We start from the raw sequence: 21,570 nt of genomic DNA on the forward strand, positions 1-21,570 counted from the left end.
GTATGTGACGGCTGGTGGGGTGAACGGTGAGGACTAGGGGGACTCTGCCCTTGTTGCGAGTGCGGGGATGGGGAGAGAGAGCAGTGTTGCGGGGTATGGAGGAGACCCTGGTGCGAGCCTCATTTATGGTGGAGGAGGGGAACCCCCGTTCCCTGAATAGTGAGGACATTTCAGATGTCCTGGTGTGGAACGCCTCATCCGTGGAGCAGATGCGGCGTAGATGGAGGAATTGGGAGTAGGGGATGGAGTCCTTACAGGAAGCAGGGTGGGAAGAAGTGTAGTCCAGATAACCATGGGAGTCAGTGGGTTTATAGTGGATGTCGGTCAGAAGTCTGTCCCCTGCGATGGAGATAGTGAGGTCAAGGAATGGTAGGGAAGTGTCGGAAATGGTCCAGGCGTATTTGAGTGCCGGATGGAAGTTGGTGGTGAAGTGGATGAAGTCAGTCAGTTGTGTGCGGGTGCAGGAGGTGGCACCAAAGCAGTCGTCGATGTAGCGGAGGTAGAGGTCGGGGATGGGGCCCTGGTATGTATTGAACAAGGATTGTTCAACGTACCCGACAAAGAGGCAGGCGTAGCTGGGGCCCATGCGTATGCCCATAGCTACGCCTTGTGTTTGGAGGAAGTGGGAGGAGTCGAACGTGAAGTTATTGAGGGTAAGGACCAGCTATCCATGTCTAACTGTTTCTTAAAAGTTGCAATAGTCCCAGCCTCAACTACCTCCTCCGACAGCTCATTCCATAAACCCACCACCCTCTGTATGAATGTTACCTCACCCCCTTCACCTTAAACCCATGTCCTCTGGTCCTCGATTCCCCTACTCTGGGCAAGAGACTCTGTGCATCTACCTGATCTATTCCTCTCATGATTTTGTACACCTCTATAAATCATCCCTCATCCTCCTGCGCTCCATGCAATAGAGACCCAGCCTGCTCAACCTCTCCCTGTAGCTCACACCCTCGAATCCTGGCAACATCCTCGTAAATCTTCTCTGTGCCCCTTCCCAGCTTGACAACATCTTTCCTGTAACACGGTGCCCAGAACTGAACACAATAGTGTAAATGTGGCCTCACCAACGCCTTGTACAACTGCAACATGACCTCCCAACTTCTGTACTCACACAATCACGGAGCTGTACAGGGGAGGGGGTAAATGTTGGGGGTGGATGGGGAGGGGGGGTGTGTAGAGGGGAGGGGGTAAATGTTGGGGGTAGAGGGGGGGTGTAGAGGGGAGGGGGTAAATGTTGGGGGTAGAGGGGGTGTAGAGGGGAGGGGGATATGTAGAGGGGAGCGGGGTGTAGAGGGGGGTGTAGAGGGGAGGGGGGTATATTGAGGGGGGGGGTTGTTGTTCCAGGAGTTCAGATACCCTCGACACTGCCCGGCTCGAGGGCAATGCGGTCCCGCACACACCCGGCGCTGGGCGAATGGATGGATGTGTGGGTGAAGGGGCAGGGAGGGGGGGGGGGGGGGAGACGGAAGAACAGAAGGGAGGGGGTAGATGTGGAGGTGGGGATAGAGGGAGAGAGGAGGAGAGGTAAAGGGGAGGGGTGGAGAGAGAAGGGAGGAGGAGAGAGAGGGGCTAGAGGGGAGGGGGGGGGGTGAGAGGAGGGGTAGAGGTAGGGGGAGGAACAGAGAGAAAAGGAGAGGACAGAGAGAGAGAGACAGAGAGAGAGATAGAGGGAGAGATGCAGAGACAGAGAGGAAGAGCAGAGACACAGTGAGAGAAAAGAACAGAGGTGAGAGAAAGAGAGAGGAGAGAGAGAGGGACAGAGATGATAGAGAGAGGGAGGGAGAGAGAGGGAGAGAGAGAGAAAGAGGAGAGAGAGAGAAAGAGAGAGAGGGAGAGAGAGAGAGAAAGAGAAGGGGAGAGAGAGAAAGAGAGGGGGGAGAGAGAGAAAGAGAGGGGGGGGAGAGAGAAATAGAGGGGAGAGAAAGAAAGAGAGAGGGTGGACAGGGGGAGCGGGTGTATCGGGGTGAAAGGCCGGGACAGTTCGGTGAGAGCGGATCGTGTCCCCGGCGGCTCGTAGACGAGGACCCCCCCCCGGCCCGGGCAGCAAAGGTAAGCCCCCACCCCCACCCCACCTCTCTCTGTACCCCCGTTACCCCGGTCGTGTTACCCCGGGTCCGCGCTGCCGCTGCCGCTGTTGTCGGGGTTTAATCCCCGGGTGTCGCCGCTGGAAGCTTCTCTTTAATGTTTGAAAGTCGGGATGGATAAAGTTTCCCTCCCGGTATAAAGTTTAAAATAAAGTCTAATGTGTAAAGTCCACAAACCGCGGCCACCGCATCCGTGGCCAATAGTAGCGCCGCCCGGGAAAATATTGCACATTGACATTAGAATAGAAACGTGTCCGCAACATGCTGGTGATTCAGGCTGGAGAAATATCGCTCTCTGCCTCTCCCTCCCCTCTCCCTGTCCCCCTCTCCTCCCTGTCCCCCTCTGTCTCTCCCTCTCTCCCTCTCCCAATTTCTCCCTCTCTCCCTGTCTCTCCCTCTCCCTCCTCGTCTCCTGTGTCTCCCTGTCTCCCTGTTTCTCCCTCTCTCCCTCTCTCCCTGTCCCCCTGTCTCTATCTCTTCCTCCCCCTGTCTCTTTTTGCATTAAAAAAAACAACTTTATTGGCATGATAAAATACATCGTTATATTGCCAAAGTATAAAACATACCATCCAAATTTAAAATGCAAGTCTACAGTGCATGGATAGATATGCCCCTGTACATATAACTCGCAATACACCTATAGCCCTTTATTGATGCTACACGTTCTTGCAGCTGTAAGCAGTACAACACAATAGCAAGTTTAGCAATTCAATATTAATTTCTTAGTATCAATGAATGTGCGTGTGTGTGTGTGCATGTTGGTCATTCACCGTCTCTCTGTCTCTCTCTCTCCCTCTCTCTCTGTCTCTCCCTCTCCCCCTGTCTCTCTCCCCCTGTCTCTCTCCCTCTGTCTCTCTCCCTCTGTCTCTCTCCCTCTGTCTCTCTCCCTCTGTCTCTCTCCCTCTGTCTCTCTCCCTCTCCCTCTGTCCCTCTCCCTCTGTCTCTCTGTCTCTCTGTCTCTCTTTGTCTCTCTCTGTCTCTCTCCCTCTGTCTCTCTCCCTCTCTCTGTCTCTCTCCCTCTGTCTCTCTCTCCTCTGTCTCTCTCCCTCTGTCTCTCTCCTCTCTCTGTCTCTCTCCCTCTGTCTCTCTCCCTCTGTCTCTGTCTCTCTCTCACCCCCCCGGGTAAAGTCGGCTCCCCACAGCTGTGTTTGCACGGGGAGGCGGGGAGGTAAACTCTGCTTGACCGGCTGAACTATCTAACTACCGAACCCCGATCAACGGCCTGACTGACTGACCACCCCGGGCTGTCATTGTACTGGGGGCTGCAGGTGATCAAAGTCCAGTCTCTCACTCCCTCTCCCCCCCCCTCCCCCTCCCATCTCCACCTCACGCTGCCTCGGCAAGGCCAGCAGCATCATCAAGGACCGGCCACTCCCTCTTCTCCCCTCTCCCATCGGGCAAGAGGTACAGAAGTGTGAAAAACACACGGACACCTCCAGATTCAGGGTCTGAAGAAGGGTCCTGACCCAAAACGCCACCCATTCCTTCTCTCCAGAGATGCTGCCTGTCCCGCTGAGTTCCTTTCTATCTACAGTTTCTTCCCGGCTGTTATCAGGCAACTGAACCATCCTATCACAACCAGAGTGATTCCCATCTTTGATCAGACTTTACTGACTTTACCTTGCACTAAACGTTATTCCCTTTATCCTGTATCTGTACACTGTGGATGGCTCAATTGTAATCATGTATTGTCTTTCCGCTGACTGGTTAGCACGCAACAAAAGCTTTTCACTGTACCTCGATACACGGGACAATAAACTAGACTGGTCTGAGGTTTAGACCTGGTCTAATTGTGATGCCCCACTTGCCTGGTCATGTCCACACTGCACGGATAGTGTCTGTTGTTGATTAATTTAACTTTATTGTTTATTGTGTTATTTTATAAGTACCGAGTTTACAGACCTGTTAAGCTGCTACAAGTAAGAATTTATGATGAATGTTGGCATAGTCTTATAGAAACTTACAAAATTCTTAAGGGGTTGGACTGGCTAGATGCAGGAAGATTGCTCCCGATGTTGGGGAAGTCCAGGACAAGGGGTCACAGCTTAAGGATAAGGGGGAAATCCTTTAAAACCGAGATGAGAAGAACTTTTTTCACACAGAGAGTGGTGAATCTCTGGAACTCTCTGCCACAGAGGGTAGTCAAGGCCAGTTCATTGGCTATATTTAAGAGGGAGTTAGATGTGGCCCTTGTGGCTAAGGGGATCAGGGGGTATGGAGAGAAGGCAGGTACGGGATACTGAGTTGGATGATCAGCCATGATCATATTGAATGGCGGTGCAGGCTCGAAGGGCCGAATGGCCTACTCCTGCACCTAATTTCTATGGTTCTACGTTTCTAGTCTGGATGGGCCGAATGGCCTAATTTTGACAGGTGAAGGGGAAAGATTTGCTAGGAATCTGAGGGGCAACTTTTCCACACAGATGGTGGTGGGTGTATGGAGTAACTCAGCGGGACAGGCAGCATCTGTGAAGAGAAGGAATGGGTGACGTTTTGTGTCGAGACCCTTCTTCAGACTGAGAGTCGGGGGGGAGGAGGGGACGAGAGATATAGATGGTACTTGGAGTTGGAGAAATCAATATTCATTACAACCTGGCGGCATGATCGTTGACTTCGCTAACTTCAAGCAACCCTTGCATTCCCTCTCTCTCTCTCTCCATCCCTCCCCTACACGCGTGTTGTACTAGTTTCACTGTCAACCTGTTGAGTTTCACTCGTTGCATAACTCATTATCACCTCCCCCACAGCCAACAATGGACCATTGTGGGCTCCACCTTTCCTTAATCATCGTTACTTTCATTCATTTGTCCTGTTCCGTCTGCATCTCTCGTCTCCCTCTCCCCTGACTCTCAGTCTGCAGGAGGGTCTCGACCCAAAACGTCACCTATCCATGTTCTCCACAGATGCTGCCTGACCCACTGAGTTACTCCAGCACTCTGTGAAACGTCACCTATCCATGTTCTCCACAGATGCTGCCTGACCCACTGAGTTACTCCAGCACTCTGTGAAACGTCACCTATACACGTTCTCCACAGATGCTGCCTGACCCGCTGAGTTATGGTGCAGCAGCATCTATGGAGCGAAGGAAATAGGCAACGTTTCGGGCTGAAACCCTTCTGGAAATAGGCAACGTTTTGGGCAGAAACCCGGAAGGGTTTCGGCCCGAAACGTTACCTATTTCCTTAGCTCCATAGATGCTGCTGCACCCGCTGAGTTACTCCAGCACTCTGTGAAACGTCACCTATCCATGTTCTCCACAGATGCTGCCTGACCCGCTGAGTTACTCCAGCACTCTGTGAAACGTCACCTATCCATGTTCTCCACAGATGCTGCCTGACCCGCTGAGTTACTCCCAGCACTCTGTGTCTGCCTTTAGCATGGGCTTCTGAGTTGGTTGAGTGTGAGGGTGAACTGATTGAGATGGATCTATTGAGTGAGACTTGTGCTAAAATCAGAGCACAGTGAGATTGTTATAGATAACAGATGGCTGCGTACAAGTGGACTATTCTGCTAATGCTTTGCCAAAGAGTTTTAACTTTGCTTTGAAGTTCTTTACTACTATAGAGTAATTTAGGTACAAAGTCACCTAAACTTCTCAGCTGGAAAAGTAACTCAATCTTTCCTCTCCTTAATTAAAAGGAGCCGAGTTTTATGTGTGATCTAGTGTGTGCTGATTTCATAAATTGTATCTTTAAAGCTGGAGTGTGGCCAGCGAAACGATGATGGCTCCGGGCAGACAAACTTCATGCATTGCCTCTTAATATCGTGCTGGTGAAACCTTGTAAAAACATGGCATTCCACAACATCACGCTCCATAAGTAGGGAAGAAAAACATAGCACAACTCAAGATGACCAGAGGACATGGGTTTAAGGTGAAGGGGGAAAGATTTAATGGGAACCTGCTACAGGCAGAGGTTGAGCAGGCTTGGTCTCTATACCTTGGTGCGCAGGAGGATGAGGGGTGATCTTATAGAGTGATTCCTGGGATGTCAGGACTGTCTTATGAAGAAAGACTGGATAGACTTGGTTTATACTCTCTAGAATTTAGGAGATTGAGAGGGGATCTTATAGAAACTTACAAAATTCTTAAGGGGTTGGACAGGCTAGATGCAGGAACATTGTTCCCGATGTTGGGGAAGTCCAGGACAAGGGGTCACAGCTTAAGGATAAGGGGGAAATCATTTAAAACCGAGATGAGAAGAACATTTTTCACACAGAGAGTGGTGAATCTCTGGAACACTCTGCCACAAAGGGTAGTTGAGGCCAGTTCATTGGCTATATTTAAGAGGGAGTTAGATGTGGCCCTTGTGGCTAAGGGGATCAGAGGGTATGGAGAGAAGGCAGGTACGGGATACTGAGTTGGATGATCAGCCATGATCATATTGAATGGCGGTGCAGGCTCGAAGGGCCGAATGGCCTCTACTCCTGCACCTAATTTCTATGTTTCTCTGTTTCTAGAGGTGTACAAAATCATGAGAGGAATAGATCGGGTAGATTCACTGAGTCTCTTGCCCAGAGTAAGGAATTGAGGACCAGAGGACATGGGTTCAAGGTGAAGGGGAAAAGATTTAATAGGAATCTGAGGGGTAACTTTTCCACACAGAGGGTGGTGGGTGTATGGAACGAGCTGCCGGAGGAGGTAGTTGAGGCTGGGACTATCCCAACGTTTAAGAAACAGTTAGACAGGTAGATGGATAGGACAGGTTTAGAGGGATATGAACCAAACGCAGGTAGGTGGGACTAGTGTAGTTGGTCGGTGTGGGCAAGTTGGGCCGAAGGGCCTGTTTCTACACTGTATCACTCTATGATAGTTCTGCGTTTTTATGCCCCCCCCCCCAGGTGAAATCCTGCTCTCGTTAGCAACAAGAGACATTGACAAGCGGTAGTTGGTGATGTTACTGGTGCCTAATGTGATGTGATTGTGTAGCTAACGCTCCAGGTTCTGTACTCCATCACATGCCTTTGGTCTCTCCAGCACATGTCAGCGTGGATTGGTTTTGACGTTACCTTAATCATAACTGTGCGAAGCAATGCTGGGCTGAATTCATCTCAGTCCCAGTTAAATAATTGAGAGTGTCAATGGTTCTTTCTGCAGTCAATATGAAGGAACCTTGAAATCATTCTTTGTTGAGCTGTCTGAGGCTGTGTTTTAAACTCTGCGTTTTGAGTGGACGTTAAGGGTTTAATTGCCCTGCAGTTGGCGTTGAGGTAACTCGGACTTGTTTTGTTTCAGAGGCTCCCACATGGAGCGGCGGGCGCTAAGTAACCACTAAAACAGGGGGCACAGTAGCAAAGCTGTTAAACTCCACAATCAATGTCTGGAGATGTGAGACAAGAGTTCAAATCCCACCATGGTAGCTGGGAAAGTTAAAGCCAACTAATAAAATAAACCTGGGGTTTCAACAAAGTTACATTCAGCAACTGGGGAATTCATCAGGTTGTTGTGGAGACTCGACTGGTTCACTGGTGCATGCCTACCTTAATGTAGGAATGTCAGTAGATACCGGTTTACCAAGGATAGACACAGAGTGTTGGAGTAACTCAGCGGGTCAGGCAGCATCTGTGGAGAACATGGATAGGTGACGTTTCACAGAGTGCTGGAGTAACTCAGCGGGTCAGGCAGCATCTGTGGAGAACATGGATAGGTGACGTTTCACAGACTGCTGGAGTAACTCAGCGGGTGCAGCAGCATCTATGGAGCTAAGGAAATAGGCAATGTTTCGGGTCGAAACCCAGAAGGGTTTCGGCCCAAAACGTTGCCTATTTCCATAAGGATTTCGGCCCCGAAACGTTGCCTATTTCCTTCGCTCCATAGATGCTGCTGCACCATAACTCAGCGGGTCAGGCAGCATCTGTGGAGAACATAGATAGGTGACGTTTCCGGGTTAGGACCCTTCTACAGACTAAAGTCCCGACCCGTAACGTCACCTATCCATAGAAACATAGAAAATAGGTGCAGGAGTAGGCCATTCGGCCCTTCGAGCCTGCACCGCCATTCAATATGATCATGGCTGATCATCCAACTCAGTATCCTGTACCTGCCTTCTCTCCATACCCCCTGATCCCTTTAGCCACAAGGGCCACATCTAACTCCCTCTTAAATATAGCCAATGAACTGGCCTCAACTACCTTCTGTGTGGCAGAGAATTCCAGAGATTCACCACTCTCTGTGTGAAAAATGTTTTTCCATGTTCTTGCCTGACCCGCTTACTCCAGCACCGTCACCTATCCATGTTCTCCACAGATGCTGCCTGACCCGCTGAGTTACTCCAGCACTCTGTGAAACATCACCTATCCATGTTCTCCACAGATGCTGCCTGACCCGCTGAGTTACTCCAGCACTCTGTGTCTAAGTGTTCTATGGTGTATGATCATTTACAAATAGTTGGCAGAATTTTCACGACGTCAGTAAAACATCCCATCGGAAACCCAGCTCCTGCCTCAGTGCAGCAGCAGAACATCTGTGGTGGTTGTGGGATTCGAACCCACAATCTTCTGAGTCAGAAACAAGAGAGGAACCTTCAAAGCCACCATCGCCACCCACCACAAACAGTGGCGACATTGTGCTGGGCAGCACTGCAATTTTCTGAATGAAATGGTTAGAATTATCTTTGGATCCTGAAAGGATAAAGTTAGAATGGTGCCAGAGAGCATGTTTACTTAAAGTTAAAATTAAAGTGTGTGGAAGGGAAACCAGGCAGATGACTGATTCCCTACATGATCACAGCCTAGTCACAGGGTGCCACAGTGTAGAAACAGGCCATTCAGCCCAACTTGCCCACACTGACCAACATGCCCAATCTACACTAGCCCCACCTGCCTGCATTTGGCCCATATCCCACCAAACCTGTCCGATCCATGTACCTATCTCACCGGGGACTAACTCTACTGAACGTTTTTCCTTCCATTATTTATTATGTAAAAGAATATGTGTGTTATGATTGTGTATATAATTTGTTTGGTTGTTTTGTTGTTTGTCTTTTGCACAAAAGTCCGTGAGCATTGCCACTTTCATTTCACTGCACATCTCGTATGTGTATGTGACAAATAAACTTGACTGGACTTGACTTGACTACCCGTCTAACTGTTTCTTAAACAGTTGCGATAGTCCCAGCCCCAACTACCTCCTCCAGCAGCTCGTTCCATACACCCACTACCCTGAAGAAGGGTCTCGACCCGAAACATCACCTATCCATGTTCAGCACAGATGCTGCCTGACCCACTGAGTTACTCCAGCACTCTGTGAAACGTCACCTATCCATGTTCTCCACAGATGGTGCCTGACCCCACTGAGTTACTCCAGCACTCTGTGTCTATCTTTGGTTTAAACCAGCATCTGTAGTTCATTCCTATACCCTTTGTGTAAAAACGTTACCCCTCAGATTCCGATGAAATCTTCCCCCCTCCCTCCCCCCCCCTACCTTAAACCCATGTCCTCTGGTCCTCTATTCCCCTAAGGTCATAAGGTCATAAATGATAGGAGTAGATTTAGGCCATTCAGCCTATCAAGTCTACTCTGCCCTTCTATCTCTCCCTCCTAACCCTACTCTCCGCACTTCTCCCCATAACCCCTGACACCCACACTAATCAAGAATCTATCTATCTCTGCCTTAAAATATCCATTGACTTGTGGCCTCCACAGCCGCCTGTGGCAATGAATCCCACAGATTCACCACCTTCGGACTAAAGAAATTCCTCCTCATCTCCTTCCTAAAGGAACATCCTTTAATTCTGAGGCTGTGCCCTCTGGTCCTAGACTCTCCCACTAGTGGAAACATCCTCTCCACATCCACTCTATCCAGGCCTTTCACTATTCTGTAAGTTTCAATGAGGTGTCCCCTCATCCTTCTAAACTCCAGCGAGTACAGGCCCAGTGGCGACAAATGCTCATCATATGTTAACCCACTCATTCCTGGGATCGTTCCTGTAAACCTCTGTGCGTCTACTCTCATTGCTCTCATGATGTTGCACTATTATACCGGTCTGCATTCCCTCTGCATGTGGGAGGTGTGGGTATAACTTGCATGGCAGCCCCCCGCCCTCATCTCCCCGCTCTCCTCACTCACATGTTACAGGGACAGCATGCAACCCTGTTGAAGTTCCGCCCTCTTCATTCTCACAGCCCTGGACCCAGCCTGTCATAAACATTCGGCACACTAATTCAAATAAAATCTCCAGCGGATACAGGCTGGAATTCCAGCATGTAAACAAGAACAAAGCAGCCCGCAAATCTGCCCAGATGCCTGACCGTAGACCTGCAGATCTATATCTATCTATCTATCTATCTATCTATCTATCTATCTATCTATCTATCTATCTATCTATCTATCTATCTATATCTATCTATCTATCTATCTATCTATCTATCTATCTATCTATCTATCTATCTATCTATCTATCTATCTATCTATCTATCTATCTATCTATATCTATCTATCTATCTCCCCAATACCATGCTCTGATTTCCAACCTCACACACGGTCTGATCGAAGGACAGGCTCCTGCATTCCTGTGTAGCTTGTTGTCACGTGTACCGAGGTACAGAGAAAAGCTGTTGTTGCGTGCTAACCAGTCAGCGGAAAGATCCGAGATCTTCACTTTCCTTCCACACTCCAAAGACGTACAGGTATGTAGGTTCACAAAAAAGCTGGAGTAACTCAGCGGGTGCAGCAGCATCTATGGAGCTAAGGAAATAGGCAACGTTTCGGGCCGAAACCCGGAAGGGTTTCGGCCCAAAACGTTGCCTATTTCCAGAAGGATTTCGGCCCCGAAACGTTGCCTATTTCCTTCGCTCCATAGATGCTGCTGCACCCGCTGAGTTTCTCCAGTTTTTTTGTGTACCTTCGATTCTCCAGCATCTGCAGTTCCTTCTTAAACACAGGTGTAGGTTAATTGGCTTTGTGTATGTGTAAATTGTCACTCGTGTGTGCTGGAGAGTGTTAGTGTGCAGGGATCGCTGGTCGGCATGGACTCGGTGGGCCGAAGGGCCTGTTTCTGCGCTGTGTCACTAAACAAAACTGAAAAAAATTTGCAAAGATGATTAATTGTTGTGTGGGTTTCATCGGTCTAATGGGGTTTCTCCAGCCTGGCGGCAGTCCATTCAAACAGCACGTTAACCTCTGATACACCAACCCCCTAGATACATTAGCAGTTTCCTGCCTCTGAATAGTCCCTGTACTCTGGGTATTAGATCCCACTGCGGTTAATAATGTGTAATCGCCACAGATGTTACTCATTAAAGTTCAGTAATACACAGTAATTAACAAAGTTGAAACCCTTGTTGGATCGAGTAAAGTTGAACAACATTGAAACAGGCCCTTCAGCCCATTTATCCATGCTAACAACGATCCCCCATCTAAGCTAGTCCCACCTGCCTGAAGTCTGAAGAAGGGTCTCCACCCGAAACATCACCCATTCCTTCTCTACCACAGATGCTGCCTGACCCGCTGAGTTATGGTGCAGCATCAGCAGCAACGTTTCGGGAGCGAATCCTTCTGGAAATAGGCAACGTTTCGGGGCCGAAATCCTTCTGGAAATAGGCAACGTTTCGGGCCGAAACCCGGAAGGGTTTCGGCCCGAAACGTTGCCTATTTCCTTAGCTCCATAGATGCTGCCTGACCCACTGAGTTACTCCAGCACTCTGTGAAACGTCACCTAACCATGTTCTCCACAGATGCTGCCTGACCCCTGAGTTACTCCAGCGCTCTGTGAAACGTCACCTATCCATGTTCTCCACAGATGCTGCCTGACCCGCTGAGTTACTCCAGCACTCTGTGTCTCTCTTCAACAAGTTGTTTAGCATTGTTGCATTGCATGGATGAGTTGGGCCGATGGGCCTGTTCCTGTGCTGTACTGTTCTACACACTGAATGATTATTGATGCCAGCAATGTGGAACAAATGTTGATCCCTGCTGTAAGAGGTGAAGCCTACAGTTGTGCCTGCAGGGATGTGGAGAGGGGCTGTGAGGTTAGCTGCATTGCTGTGGATACTGACTGAGTAGTTGGCACTATCGATGTACCTTTGGTCTCGGCTGCTGGAGGATGACCCATGATTCATGGTCTCGATGTTGCCGCAGCTTCACAATGTGCTCAACATCACAAACGCTACAATCGCCAATTGTCACACTTTGGAATTGGCCTTCCATCTGCTGACATAAATCAGGAGATTTCTTCAATACTAGTCATGACATAATTGTGTGTTTCATTCAGCATCTGACCACATTTCTGGCAGAGCAGAATAGTATATCAAGGCAAAGGTTTAATTGTCACATGGACCAACAACACAAATGTTCAGCATCTTACTCACCACACTTTTAACTGGCCTGGAAATGCAATAACACGCATGTAATTAATGATTCAGTTTAGTTTATTGTCACGTGTGGCGAGGTACAGTGAAAAGCTTTTGTGGTCTGCTAACCAGTCAGCAGAAAGACAATACATGAGTAATATCTCTTGTGCTGTAGGCAGCAACTGTGGCACTGCCTTACAGCACGGAGAAACATAGAAACATAGAAATTAGGTGCAGGAGTAGGCCATTCGGCCCTTCGAGCCTGCACCGCCATTCAATATGATCATGGCTGATCATCCAACTCAGTATCCTGTACCTGCCTTCTCTCCATACCCTCTGATCCACTTAGCCACAAGGGACACATCTAACTCCCTCTTAAATATAGCCAATGAACTGTGGCCTCAACTACCCGCTGTGGCAGAGAGTTCCAGAGATTCACCACTCTCTGTGTGAAAAAAGTTCTTCTCATCTCGGTTTTAAAGGATTTCCCCCTTATCCTTAAGCTGTGACCCCTTGTCCTGGACTTCCCTAACACCGGGAACAATCTTCCTGCATCTAGCCTGTCCAACCCCTTAAGAATTTTGTAAGTTTCTATAATATCCCCTCTCAATCTCCTAAATTCTAAAGAGTATAAACCAATTAGGAGGAGATGGACCAAACGCGGGCAGGTGGGACTAGTGTAGCTGGGCCATGTTGGTCAGCATGGATTCTATGGGCTGAAGGGCCCGTTTCCATGCTGTACCTCTACAAAGTCTAAAGGCAGGTGAGTTGCATCCACTAGCACCGGCTCAGGCGATGGAGAAAGATTGAAAGAAACAGATGCTTGAAACATAACAACTTACGACACAAAGACCTGCAACATAAAACAAGCACGGGCCATTAACAAACAACACAAACCCTAGCCCACTCCCTTGTTGTCTCTGTTGGAGGCCATGTCATGTAAAACTCCAACAGACCACCTTCTGAATGCGTCCGTTTCATTATAAGCTGCTGCACAATGCCGGCCAGTTGTCTAATTCTCTCTCATTGTATCCTTGGCCTGACCAGTGTGAATCCCCTCTTAACCCAGGTCTGGCCCTTGCCCATTGACACGGGCTAGGCTTTTGTTCAGCTCATTCAGCTGGACGGTCCATGCAAAACCAAAACACCAACTGTAGCAACTTGCTAAATAAACAGATTGATCCATTGAACTGGGCACAGACTTGACTTTCCCTTCAATGGATCTGTCATTTACCTGCGAGAAAGATTAATGCTTTGGACACTGGCCACCTGGAATAACCTTAAGGACTCCAGTATAAACATGAGTGAGTGAGTGAGCGACTTTAGACTGGCTTTAAACTTTAAAGATACAGCGCGGAAACAGGCCCTTCGGCACCGACCAGCGACCCCCGCACACCAACACTATCCTACACACACTAGGGACAATTTACAATTTTCCCCAAGCCAATTAACCTACAAACCTGTACGTCTGTGGAATGTGGGAGGAAACCGGAGCGCCCGGAGAAAACCCACGCAGGTCATGGGGAGATCGTGCAAACTCCGTACAGACAGCACCCGTGGTTAGGATCAAACCCGGGTCTCTGGCGCTGTGAGGCAGCAGCTCTACCCACTGCACCACCGTGCCGGCCCTCTGAGGGTGGGGAGAGGGCTAGTTTAACTGGAGATGCAAATGCTGGAGTAACTCAGCGGGTCAGGCAGCATCTGTGGAGAACATGGATAGGTGACGTTTCACAGAGTGCTGGAGTAACTCAGCGGGTGCAGGCAGCATCTGTGGAGAACATGGATAGGTGACGTTTCACAGAGTGCTGGAGTAACTCAGCGGGTCAGGCAGCATCTGTGGAGAACATGGATAGGTGACGTTTCACACCGTGCTGTTTCAGCTAATGGTCCCGGTGCCTGCAGTGTAAACTATCACTGGCCTGTTGTTTTAGTTCAGTGGACTTGCAGTAAAGCAGAACTTGAAGACTAACAGCGTGGGCTGGAGGTGGCACAGTGCAGCCTTGCCACTGAGCTGCCACAGACTCTGGCCCCCAAGTCACTGCCCACACTAGCCACCTCATGCCCACACTAGCCACCTCACTGCCCAGGGGTTATGGGGAGCCACCTCACTGCCCACACTAGCCCCCTCTCTGCCCATTGACTGGCCCCCTCACTGCCCACTCTGGCCCCCTCACTGCCCACTATGGCCCCCTCACTGCCCACACTAGCCCCCTCACTGCCCACACTGGCCCCCTCACTGCCCACACTGGCCCCCTTGACTGCCCACTCTAGCCCCCTCACTGGTCTGCTGGTGCCCACTCTGGCCCCCTCACTGCCCACTATGGCCCCCTCACTGCCCACACTAGCCCCCTCACTGCCCACACTGGCCCCCTCACTGCCCACACTAGCCCCCTCACTGCCCACACTGGCCCCCTCACTGCCCACACTGGCCCCCCTCACTGTTTGAGTGGCCCCCTTGTGCCCACACTGGCCCCCTCACTGCCCACACTAGCCCCCTCACTGCAAACAGCCCACTGGCCCCCCTCACTGCCCAATGGCCCGGTGTCTGCACTGCCCACACTATCACTGGCCCACTGCCCCACTGGCCCCCTTTTAGTTCTGGCCCCCTCACTGCCCACTATGGCCCCCTCACTGCCCACACTAGCCCCCTCACAGTGCCCACACTGGCCCCCTGGCCACTGCCCACTCTGGCCCCCTCACTGCCCACTCTGGCCCCCTCACTGCCCACTCTGGCCCCCTCACTGCCCACTCTGGCCCCCTCACTGCCCACTCTGGCCCCCTCACTGCCCACTCTGGCCCCCTCACTGCCCACTCTGGCCCCCTCACTGCCCACTGGCCCCCCTCACTGCCCCCTCTGGCCCCCTCACTGCCCACACTGGCCCCCTCACTGCCCACACTGGCCCCCTCACTGCCCACTCTCGCCCCCTCACTGCCCACACTAGCCCCCTCACTGCCCACACTGGCCCCCTCACTGCCCACACTGGCCCCCTCACTGCCCACTCTAGCCCCCTCACTGCCCACTCTAGCCCCCTCACTGCCCACTCTGGCCCCCTCACTGCCCACACTGGCCACCTAACTGCCCACTCTAGCCCCCTCACTGCCCACTCTAGCCCCTTCACTGCCCACACTGGCCACCTCACTGCCCACACTTGCCCCCTCACTGCCCACCCATGCCACCTCACTGCCCACTCTGGCCACCTCACTGCCCACTCTGGCCCCCTCACTGCTCGGCCGACCTCACAGTCACACCCAGACGATAAATAAATAGAATCACATCATTGCCAGTTTCACAAGTTTCTTGGAGTAGAATCAGACCATTCGTCCCATCGAGTCTACTCCGCCATTCAATCATGGCTGATCTATCTGTCCCTCTCAACCCCATTCTCCTGCCTTCTCCCCATAACCCCTGATGACTGATTAGAAAGGCTTATAGGACTATGGGCAAAAATGCAGACAAATAAGATTGTCAATAGTGGATGTAACACAGGCTAGCGATTAGTAAAGACCATTTAATCTCCCGGGTTAATAATAACTGACTGTAGATTTCATCGAGACGAGAAGCAACAAATAGTGGGCATTCTGATTCCCAAACCAAGGTGGTCAGTGGACCAGCAAGCTTCTGGCCAAAGCTGCAGCTGATTTTGATTGGATCTGAATACAATCTTTGAGATGTCGGAAGCAGATTAGGTTTCATTCTGGATCATGTTCCCAGGGTGACGAGTTTAATCACATAACCAGCAGCCGGATCTACCCCTGCAGGAAATTGTCCATTTAGATAGAAAATTAATAGTACTTTGTAAATTACTGTTAAAATTAATAAGATTAAATAATAACTATTGAAATTATTAAGCTTAATAATTTACACCCCAGCGGTATGAACACTGACTTCTCTAATTTCAGGTAGTCCCTGCGTTCTCCCTCCTTCCCCTCCCCTTCCCAGCTCCCCCACAGCCCACTGTCTCTGTCTCTGCCTCTTCCTTTCCTTCTTCTTGCTTTCTTTCTTTCAGTGAAGAAAGCCAATGGTATGTTAGCTTTCATAGCAGAAGGATTTGAGTCTAGGAGCAGGGAGGTTCCACTGCAGTTGTACAGGGTCTTGGTGAGACCACACCTGGAGTATTGTGTACAGTTTTGGTCTCCTAATCTGAGGAAAGACATTCTTGCCATAGAGGGAGTACAGAGAAGGTTCACCAGACTGATTCCTGGGATGTCAGGACTTTCATATGAAGAAAGACTGGATAGACTCGGCTTGTACTCGCTGGAATTTAGAAGATTGAGGGGGGATCTTATAGAAACTTACAAAATTCTTAATGGGTTGGACAGGCTAGATGCAGGAAGATTGTTCCCGATGTTGTGGAAGTCCAGAACAAGGGGTCACAGCTTAAGGATAAGGGGGAAATCTTTTACGACTGAGATGAGAAAAACTTTTTTCACACAGAGAGTGGTGAATATGTGGAATTCTCTGCCACAGAAGGTAGTTGAGGCACAGTTCATTGGCTATATTTAAGAGGGTGTTAGATGTGGCCCTTGTGGCTAAAGGGGATCAGGGGGTATGGAGAGAAGGCAGGTACGGGGTACTGAGTTGGATGATCAGCCATGATCATATTGAATGGCGAATGGTGCAGGCTCGAAGGGCCGAATGGCCTCTACTCCTGCACCTAATTTCTTGTCTATGTTTCTATGTTTCTATGTTTCTAACCCTATTGCTGCGCCACCGTGCCGCCCAATGATGGCTTTATGTTATCTTTTGTTTATTTGACAGGGTGACTTCAGCACCTTGTATAAGAGCTATCTTGCAAAGCATTTCCCCGTGCCTTATCACATGCGACATACCATTCCACCTTTGCTCGAACCTGTGAGATCCATTTAACGTCGACCCCATCACCAGGGGTATGTGATTGATTCGATCTGTCCCGTCCCCTCACTGAGACCAAGGTCCTCTAGTGAAGTCCACTCTCCCAGGTTATCAGTTTGTGTTCAGCAGAAGATCCAAACTGTAAACCAGTGCCGGCCTGATGGATTCTTTATTTATTCAATCCGCTAACGGAGGAGAAATGTATATTATTTTGTAAACAAAACTGGCCCATCGTCCCGGGAGGAGATGTTTGAACAAGTTGATTTATGTTCCTGATGAAGTCACCCTTCAAGAATTGGCTTGTACTCTGTACAACTACAGAGTATAAAACTTTTGAGTATAGGAGTGAAGAGGTTCTTCTGCAATTGTACAGGGCCCTGGTGAGACCACACCTGGAGTATTGTGTGTAGTTTTGGACTACATCCTTGCTGTTGAGGCAGTGCAGCGTAGGTTCACCAGGTTAATCCCCGGGATGGCGGGACTGTCATATGAGGAAAGATTGGAAAGTCTAAGCTTGTATTCACTGGAATTTAGAAGGATGAGAGGGGAATCTTATAGAAACATATCAGATTCTTAAGGGATTGGACAAGCTAGATGCAGGAAAAATGTTCTCGATGTTGGGCGAGTCCAGAACCAGGTCCCACAGTCGAAGAATAAAGGGGAGGCTATTGTGAGTTGTGAATCTGTGGAAATCTCTGCCACAGAAGGCAGTGGAGGCCGATTCACTGGATGAATTTAAAAGACAGTTCGATAGAGCTCTAGGGACTAGTGGAATCAGAGGGTTTGGGGTGAAGGCAGGCACGGGATACTGATTGGGGATGATCAGCCATGATCATATTGAATGGCGGTGCTGGCTTGAAGGGCCGAATGGCCTACTCCTGCACCTATTGCCTATTGTAGGTATGTTACAAAACCTACCTGAATCGCCATTGGGAATCTGCCCACAGCCAGGTCCGCGATTTTGGCGCTGTTTGGAGGGGGCGGGTTTAAAACGCGATTTTTACTAGGCTGTACTAATCGCAGATGTTCAGCCTAGTAAATCATTAACGAAAAATCGCTGCAAGACCCGGTCGCAAAAGGTATTATTAGTTTTATAGGCCTCGATAATATAGTTATAATAGTTTAAAATTACTCTCTGATTCCGCAACATCTCGCAGCCCCAGGGTTTTATAAAGCAAACAATTAAAGGTATGTACCTTATTTTTACATTAAATGGGGCATATATATAACCCTATATATCAAGTTATCTATAGCGAGTAGTTCATTTTGGGCTTTTTATATCCCGCAGTATTTTTCTCGGCATTTGAGGGCACTAATCCAGCGCTATGTCAACGTTCTAAACCAGCGCGTTCCACATGAACCCACTAGAAAGCCGATTTAAATGGGCATTTATTTACAGCAATTGAACACTAAATTCCTTCCATTTGGCCTATAAATTAATGTAAATTAGATATAAAAATCATGTTATATTGTGAATTATTTGTGAATAATCTTTGGACACTTAGGCTATTTAAAAATGTTAATCTTTCCTTAAGAAATGGGCCTTTGATTATCCAAGATCACAGCTTTTTTGTAATGTCCATTGAAAATCAATAGGGAACAAGATGCTAATTTCCGAGTATGAAAATGGCCATAACTTTTTTAATACTTGAGATATGAAAGTGAATTTGGTGTCAAATTAAACTTATTGTTATGCTTTATCTGATGGGATAAATTGCAGACTTGATTTTTAAAATCTCAAAATTTTGTAACATTGCTACCTATTGTCATTTGGGACACGGATAAAGTGAACGGCCACTGTCTGCTCCCCAGGCTAGAGGATTCTAAAACTAGAGGGCACAGGCTCAAGGTGAGAGAGGAGAGATTTTAGAGCAAACCTCAGGGGCAACGTTTCCCACTCAGAGGGTGGTCTGTATCTGGAACGAGCTGCCAGAGGAAGCTGGAGAAGTGGGCACTATTATTACGTTTAGACAGATGTATGGATAGGAGGGGTTTAAAGGGATATGGACCAGCATGGGCTAGGTGGGCTGAACGGCCTGCATCTGTGCTGCACAGCTCCGACTCTGTGACTTAGCGATTACTTTGAACAGCAAAAATAGCACAAAATAGTCAAATTTTAGCCAGACAGACAAACTGTTCTTTAACTCAGAACAGCAAACCTCAGTCTCTCTCCCCTTAATTATAGGTTTATTACAAAGATTGAAAATAGCCCAGTCAATAAAACCACAGAAACCTCAGTCTACATCCACATCCCAGTCACTCCCTCTTCTCCCCTCCCCCTTCCATTGACTCCATCTACACCTCACGCTGCCTCGGCAAGGCCAGCAGCATCATCAAGGACCAGTCTCACCCCGGCCACTCCCTCTTCTCCCCTCTCCCATCGGGCAAGAGGTACAGAAGTGTGAAAACCAACGCACACCTCCAGATTCAGGGACAGTTTCTTCCCGGCTGTTATCAGGCAACTGAACCATCCTACCACAACCAGAGAGCGGTCCTGAACTACTATCTACCTCATTGGTGACCCTCGGACTATCTTTGATTGGACTTTACTGGCTTTACCTTGCACTAAACGTTATTCACTTTATCCTGTATCTGTACACTGTGGACGGCAACAAAAGCTTTTCACTGTAGCTCCATGCAAACGAGGAACTGCAGAAACGTCACCTATCCATGTTCTCCACAGATGCCGCCTGTCCCACTGAGTTACTCCAGCACTCTGTGAAACGTCACCTATCCATGTTCTCCACAGATGCTGCCTGACCCGCTGAGTTACTCCAGCACTCTGTGAAACGTCACCTATCCATGTTCTCCACAGATACTGCCTGACCCGCTGAGTTATGGTGCAGCAGCATCTATGGAGCGAAGGAAATAGGCAACGTTTCGGGCCGAAACCCTTCTGGAAATAGGCAACGTTTTGGGCCGAAACCCGGAAGGGTTTCGACCCGAAACGTTGGCTATTTCCTTAGCTCCATAGATGCTGCTGCACCCGCTGAGTTACTCCAGCACGCTGTGAAACGTCATCTATCCATGTTCTCCACAGATGCTGCCTGACCCGCTGAGTTACTCCATCACTCTGTGAAACGTCACCTATCCGTGGATAAATGTGAGAAGTCAGATTATTATCTGAATGGTGTCAGGTTCGGAAAAAGGGAGGTGCAACGAGACCAGGGTGTGCTTGTACATCAGGCACTGAAAGTAAGCACGCAGGTACAGCATGTTGCTGGCAAGTTGGCCTTCATAGGGAGAGGATTTGCGTTTAGGAGCAAGGAGGTCATTCTGCAGTTGTACAGGGCCCTGGTGAGACCACACCTGGAGTATGGTGTGTTGTTTTGGTCTCCTAATTTGAGGACGGACATTCTTGCTATTGAGGGAGTGCAGCATAGGTTCACCAGGTTAATTCCCGGGATGGCGGGACTGACATATGCTGAACGAACGGATCGACTGGGCTTGTATTCACTGGAATTTAGGATGAGAGGGGATCTTATAGAAACATATAAAATTCTTAAGGGATTGGACAGGCTAGATCCAGGAAAAACGTTCCCGATGTTGGGGGAGTCTAGAACCAGGGGTCACAGTTTAAGAATAAGGCGTAGGCCATTTAGGACTGAGATAAGGAAAAAAAATGTCACCCAGAGAGTGCGAATCTATGGAATTCTCTGCCACAGAAGGCAGTGGAGGCCAATTCACTGGAGTTTTCAAGAGAGAGTTAGATTTAGCTCTTAGGGTTAACGGAATCAAGGGATATGGGGAGAAGGCAGGAACGGGGAACTGATTTTAGATGATCAGCCTTGGCTTGAAGGGCCGAATGGCCTACTGCTGCACCTATTTTCTTTGTTTCTATTCTGTCTGTCCCGCTGAGTGACAACAGCACTTTAAATTGTAAGTTGGCCCTAGTGTGTGTAGGATAGTGTTAGCGTGTGGGGATCGCTGGTCGGCACGGACTCGGTGGATCGAAGGGCCTGTTTCCGCGCTGTATCTCTAAACTAAACAAAAAATAAGTTCACAATATGCCAAGAATGCCAAGACTAACATTTTAATTGAGCGATGCATGATGTAACATTCTCTATCTAGCCTGTATGATCTTGTTAAATACTCTCCCAGCTCTCACAGATAATGGTTCACTACTCCTCATAATTGTGGCTTTTCTGCGTGATGTGCTGAAATAAATAGAACGTGTAAACCATGGGATTATTTAGCTCATGAAAAATACCAGGTCAGAGGCTTCTTACTGTGGGACTTGGCCCATGGATTCCTGCTTAAAGTTGTATCAAAGATTTACAGATTCTAGCGGCAGGATTAGGCCATTCGGCCCATCAAGTCCACTCCACCATTCAATCGTG

General features: G+C 49.0%; 1 protein-coding gene across 1 annotated transcript in view; it reads left to right on the forward strand.

Annotated features, from left to right (window-relative positions):
- The first annotated feature begins 1,920 nt into the window (after positions 1–1,920).
- sema3d (sema domain, immunoglobulin domain (Ig), short basic domain, secreted, (semaphorin) 3D) overlaps positions 1,921–21,570 on the forward strand; it is a 119,461-nt gene continuing 99,811 nt past the window's right edge. The window contains exon 1 of the mRNA XM_055653507.1: positions 1,921–2,055. The gene's annotated coding sequence lies outside the window, so the exon portion shown is untranslated. The remainder of the gene's footprint in view (positions 2,056–21,570) is intronic.

Source organism: Leucoraja erinacea, chromosome 22 (assembly GCF_028641065.1).
Source record: "Leucoraja erinacea ecotype New England chromosome 22, Leri_hhj_1, whole genome shotgun sequence".
Lineage (NCBI taxonomy): Eukaryota > Metazoa > Chordata > Chondrichthyes > Rajiformes > Rajidae > Leucoraja > Leucoraja erinaceus.